The sequence below is a fragment of the Lonchura striata genome, chromosome 2 (assembly GCF_046129695.1).
Source record: "Lonchura striata isolate bLonStr1 chromosome 2, bLonStr1.mat, whole genome shotgun sequence".
Taxonomy (NCBI): domain Eukaryota; kingdom Metazoa; phylum Chordata; class Aves; order Passeriformes; family Estrildidae; genus Lonchura; species Lonchura striata.
Window position 1 is genome coordinate 12621061 of NC_134604.1, and position 6000 is coordinate 12627060.

The 6000-nt window shown below is 34.0% G+C and overlaps 1 long non-coding RNA gene across 1 annotated transcript in view; it reads right to left on the minus strand.

Moving 5' to 3' along the window:
- The window catches only part of LOC116184080 (uncharacterized), a 30903-nt gene extending 28755 nt beyond the window's left edge, over positions 1–2148 (minus strand). The window contains exon 1 of the long non-coding RNA XR_004148814.1: positions 2124–2148. This is a non-coding gene — a long non-coding RNA (uncharacterized LOC116184080). The remainder of the gene's footprint in view (positions 1–2123) is intronic.
- Positions 2149–6000: the final 3852 nt, after the last annotated feature.

Sequence of the window (6000 nt, forward strand, 5' to 3'; positions counted from 1 at the left end):
TTCTTTTGTTGGGTTTTTTTAAAAAATACAAGTCTGCAACCAAACGTATTATGATTTCAAATGCACAAAATTTGCGTTTTGCACAAAATATATTTGCAAAGCACAAAATTACTATGTATGAGAAATATTATGGCATTGACCTAAGAGTTATGTTGCTTAAATTAAAATAGCAGTTATGAAATTTATCTTTAAAAAAACAAGTGGGGTTTTTACTTTTTTTATTCTCATATTATCTTCTTAACATCACATGGAAAACACATTTTCCAAATGGCAGAATTCTAGTCCAGATACTTGATTTCTGGTTTGATTGAAAATTACTCTGTAGTAAGATAGTTACACCTGTGAAATTCCATTTGAGTTATCTATATTTTTCCTTAAAATACTAAGCCTCTTTGAGCACAGTTGTCCTTGCAGATTTTCTCCTCAGCTTGCTACTATTTGACTCTCAAATCTAATAAGGTTAAAGGATCTGCATATAGTGTAGAAACACTTCATTATTAATATTTAATTCATAATCATTTGTAGCATTCAGAAAGAAAAATATTCTTCAATTTTATAATTCTCAAAGTGAGATATTTTCAATACCATTAATTCATTTTCTTACTTTATTTAATATACACTGTGAATTACTTTATGTCAGTACCAGCATTATATGTACACATAATACACTAAAGAAATGTAAAAAGTAAAACTTTTGGGTTTTGGGCATTTGAAGGGTATTATTTTTTGATTGTAAGCAATGACATAACTAATAAAACAAAAAAGATCTGTTAAACTTTAACACTTCATTCCATCAGCTTGGTTTGACTTGAAGGCAGTTATTGAAATAGACAACTCCTTTCATTAAGAGTGTCCAAAAGTTAATTCTTGTGTAACCTGTAATTAGGCTATAAAAGATGCTTGTGCTCACAACAGAGCAAGATTTTCTGAGTAAGAATCCTTTATTTTGTCACTGATAGCTGTCTAGGTTTAGGACCAACCCTTTGTACTTATAGGTGGGAAAAAATAAAATTACTCATAAATGGGAAAACTAGAATTAACTCATGTTTATGACACTCTGAAATTTTCAAATGGAAGGAGCTATGAAAAAATAAAGTTGTTATAGATGTAAGAATACTGGTAGACATTGTTCCTTTTTTATTTTAAATAGTAGGTCTTTCTAATGTGGCTGAAGGGAAGTGATGATGATTTTAGCAGCAGATGGGAAAAGACAGACAATAGTATTTCAGAGCAGTACAGCCTGTGCTGTGTGCTTGCAGCACAGCTTGTTCCACAGCACTGGGGGCAAACAGTTCTACATCTAAAAGCTCTTCAGCCCTTTAGGGGCAACATGCCAGAGCTCCAAGAAAAAGAGATAGCCTAGGAAGAAATATACTGGGGTGTGGAGAAAGCAGACACAGGTCAAATAATCCAAGATGAGGAGGAAGTCTCACTCTTCTGTAGTGAGAATATCCCAAAGACACCTGCTAACTACTGTCTGGTAATTTGTATTTATAAATTTTGTCAAAATGAAACATTTCTGGCCCCCTTGAAAAGCAGCACAAATGTTAAAAATAATACAAAAGTCACTACAGGGTTACAAAATTGAAGTCAGTGAAGAAGCAGTATCACAAGTTTTTACCCCATAAAAATATCCTTTGATCATAATTATCTTCTGAATCATCAACACCAGCTTATATTTAGCAAAAAAATTAAAAAATATAATCTCAAAATAAAATCTCAAATTTCATACCTACAGACATTGACTAGCAAAAAATTAAAGTATTAGAGGGAGCAAATAGTATGTACCTAACTTGGAGCTCATCACAACTTGACAGACATTTCTGTAAGACAGATATATTAAACACAAACACAGATTCATTTCTCGTGAAAACATAGACATTAAATTAAATAATTTTATCTCATTAAAAAGACTATGCAACAATAAAAATATGTAGCCACATCATCCTCCTTACAGAGTCTGCTCTAAAACTACAAGAAATATAGTAACTTAAGTTTTTATAACTATCTTGCTGAATCATTGTTAAACCATTGCTTACTCTCATTAAAGAGTTTAAATATATTCTGACTACAACACACTTCCTCCACCATGTCATTTGAGGTCATAACATATTAATTCATACCATTTCTGTAAGCAATCCTCAGGCTAGGAGAATTAAAGCTAAGAGAAGTCATCCTCTCATAAGATGCTTTTGAGGAGATTGAAGAACAGGAACAGATCACATACAAGGCTGTCTAGGAAAAAAAAACAGGAAAACTGTTTCTTTTCAATAAAAATTTAGCCAACAAACTGCATTTAACAGTTTTGCATTAGTCAATTTTTTTACAGAGGGTCCTTGTATTTAAATCAAACAGTAAAATTAACAGCCTGTTACATATAAGCTGCCTTTTCAGTGGCCTTTGATTGACCAACACATTTGATGAATAGATTATCCGGAGTTGGAAGGAACCGCTGAGGATCATTGACTCCAGGTGCTGGCCCTGCACTGGACACCCCAGGAGTCACACCATGTGCCTGAGAGCAGTGTCCAAACACTTCTTGAACTCTGTCAGGCTGCTGCTGTGACCACTGCCCTGGGGAGCTGTTCCAGTGCCCAGCCACCCCCTGGATGAAGAGCCTTTTCCTGATATCCCACCTAAACCTCCCCTGACACAGCCTCATGCAACTGCTTATGTTATCAGGATGCAGAACTATCAGTTTTAGAGGGGCTTTATAATTATGAAACAGTTACACATTTTTTTTCTTTTTCTCTTTTTAAACTGTTTTATAAATGTATAAACAATTGTATATGAAAAACATATACGTATACATATATATATATGAGTAACATCTGAGAAAAGAACTTGGGAAAAATTCAATCTCTACAACAATGACATTAAGAGCTCCTGCATTTCTAAAGTGTAGGTTGTAAATATTAGTACTATAATTCCTTTATTAATCATTAATTGCTGTTAAATTAGTATCAGATTAATAAACAACTATTTTTAATAATTATAATTAATAAATAACATATCAAATATTGATAATGTGGTTTGCTTCTTTTCCACATCTTTGCAAGACTATCACAGTGAAATAATTGCTTGCAAAGGACCCAATTACAAGTTCTAAATCAGATGAAATAATTTTGAGGAAACATCAAATAGCATATGTTTGCATTTCCTGAATTCAAATTTGTAAATCTTTTCAATATTTGGATGTTTTAAAAAAATTATTCTGAAATACCTAATGAATATGCCCTGGGTTTCACTCACAGAGTTCAGAACATCATTGCCTTTCTAGAAGTGAGAAAAGTGTGGGATGGCATAGGAAGGATATAGAAAACATCTCCCATAGCCTGGGAGGAGGAACAATCAAACATAACCATTCTAGTTCAGAATTTTATACTTCAGACCTCATTACTTCTTCCAGTGGAGTACTATTTCCTATCCAATTGAAGATTTGTAGTATGGAATCTGCATAATATCTTACTGAATTGGGACTCTGGTTCAAATCAAACATTAGTTAAAAGAGATCATGTTTGACTGAAGGGAGCTAAAAATGCAATTTTCAGTTTAGAGGGTTTTTTTGTGGTTGCTGGTTGGGTGTTAAAAGGTCTAAAAAAATCATTAGAAACAAATGTGCTTTAATGACTAAGATACTTTTGCCTTCAGTAACAGCAAAGGAAAAGTTTTGCATGCTAGAATTTATGATTAATAAGTTTGTAACCAATGACATTTAAATCTCTTGTGAGTGAATGATATCACTAGCAGTTAATAAGGGGTAGATCTTGGAGAAAGCCTGTTAGTAATAAGTAAAAGTTAATGAGAAAAGTTATGGATGTGGTTCCTATCCCTGTATCTGTAGGCATCAGTCACAATAAATCTAGTTTAAAATTCTTTACTTAACAATCAGCAAAACAGTTTGGTGTACTCTATTTCTAGGAACAAGAAGATGAAAAGTAGAAACTGAATTGTTTGAAGCAACTAGACTTATCTTTCCTGTAACTGTAAGCACAATAAACAGCCATTATAGCCCTTCATTAACACGTTAATATTATTTAGTATTTATATGTATCACTACACAGAAATATAGCTTGTTTTATATTGTTTTGTCAGTGCAATGTTTATTCCCTGTATCTTGAGTTACAAAATATAAATGTATTTTAGTAGTACATTGTATTTTATCTATGCAGTAGAGGCATTTTATTGAAAGCATATATAAACTTTATTTCTTTTGTTGGTTATGGTTTTAGAAATAGTTGATATAAAACTTGGAACCTGAATTTCAGGTGCACATGCTAGTCCTTCCATTACTTTCCTTTCTAGTTAAACATTTTCACTTGTTCAATGTACTACAGGAGATAGATGAAATGAGACAATGCCAAGGTAAAAAGAAAGTAAGAAAATTAGAATTAATTTAGCAACAACTCATTATCTGTTAAAGTAGTCACAAATGGGAATATTTTATTTCAAAGCAAAGTTTAAATTTATTTGCAAAGAGTTTCAGTCATTAAATAGCAGGAAATTAACAAAGAGGGAACCTGGATGCACCTCTGAAGACTTCAACTGTTCTTTCTGTGTTTACAGTCTCACTTGAAAATTGTCTTGCTGAATTTCATAAGGAGTCACAGGATGAAAATGTAAACCCTCAAGTGTCTCAGACACACTAGGTAGTGCTGTCATGATAGATTACATTTTCAAACTAAGTTTTTTTCTTTATCCTTACAAGTTAAATCTACTAGAGGTATGTAATTTCATAGAAGTACAAAAATATATTCAGTTGGGCAATTAGATTCACACACAATAGCATTTTCTTCTATTGAAATATATTGACACCCTGCAGTTTAGCTTCTCATATACTTTCACTGATTCAGGAATTAGATATTGCACAATTTATCAGTCATGATTAAGATTTTCATAGCTGCTGAGGAGATTTAGTTGCATTTATTTCCCTTCCATTGAGATGTATGTCTGAAGTCCCTTAAATCGCATTAAAAACATTTTAAGAAATCTATTAATATCTAATTTTTACATATGCAATAGTCCAAACAAGAAAATGCAAATAGATGAAAATATCACACTCATTTGCACTTTCATGCATAAGTATATGTATATTTGTACAAACACAGTCTTCTTCTATACAATTGTATTTATTTTATGATATAGAGGTTATGTACTCTCTACTATAATATAATTAGAGATTCCCAAATAGCTGGGTTATTTTTCAATTAAATCTCTTAGTGATATGCACAGAGAAAGCAGAAATGTTTATTGTGGTACTGAAGGGAGATTCAGGGAGCTGATTCTCCCCCTCTACTCAGCCCTAGTGAGGTCACACCTCAAATATTGTGTTCAATTCCAGTTTTCACAGTTCAAGAAAGACAAGGAGCTACTGGAGTGGGTCCAGGAGAGGCCAAAAAATGATTAAAGGACTGGAGCACCTCTCTTAAGAGGAGAGACTGTGGGAGCTGGGCCTGTTCAGTCTGGAGAAGAGAAGCCTTAGAGGAAATCTCATCCAAGCACAAGAATATCTCAATGGCAGGGGCCAAAAGGATGGAGTGAGACTTCTCAGTGGTGCCCAGTGACAGGACAGGGGGCAACAGACATAAAACAGAACTCAAAATGTTTCACATCAACATGAGGAAGAACTTCTTTATAATGAGAGTTACAGAGCACTGGAACAGCTGCCCAGGGAAGTCATGGGTTCTCCCTCTCTGCAGACATTCAAACCCACTTGGACACATTCTCGCTTGAGGTGACCCTGTCTTGGCAACAGGGTTGGGCTGGATGATCTCCAGAGATCCTTTCCAACCCCAGCAATTCTGTGATTCAGCTTCTGAGTGTCGAAGTGAAACAAAGATGGACTTTATTGGGAAGGCACGAACCTGAATTTGCAAAATCAGCCGAGTTTTACTGCCAGGTGTGAATGAAGCTGCGAGGCCTCGGGTTCCACTAGATCACAATTGAACTTTTGGAGTAGTGACGCGTGAATTGCTCTGAACAGACCATCATCATAACAAA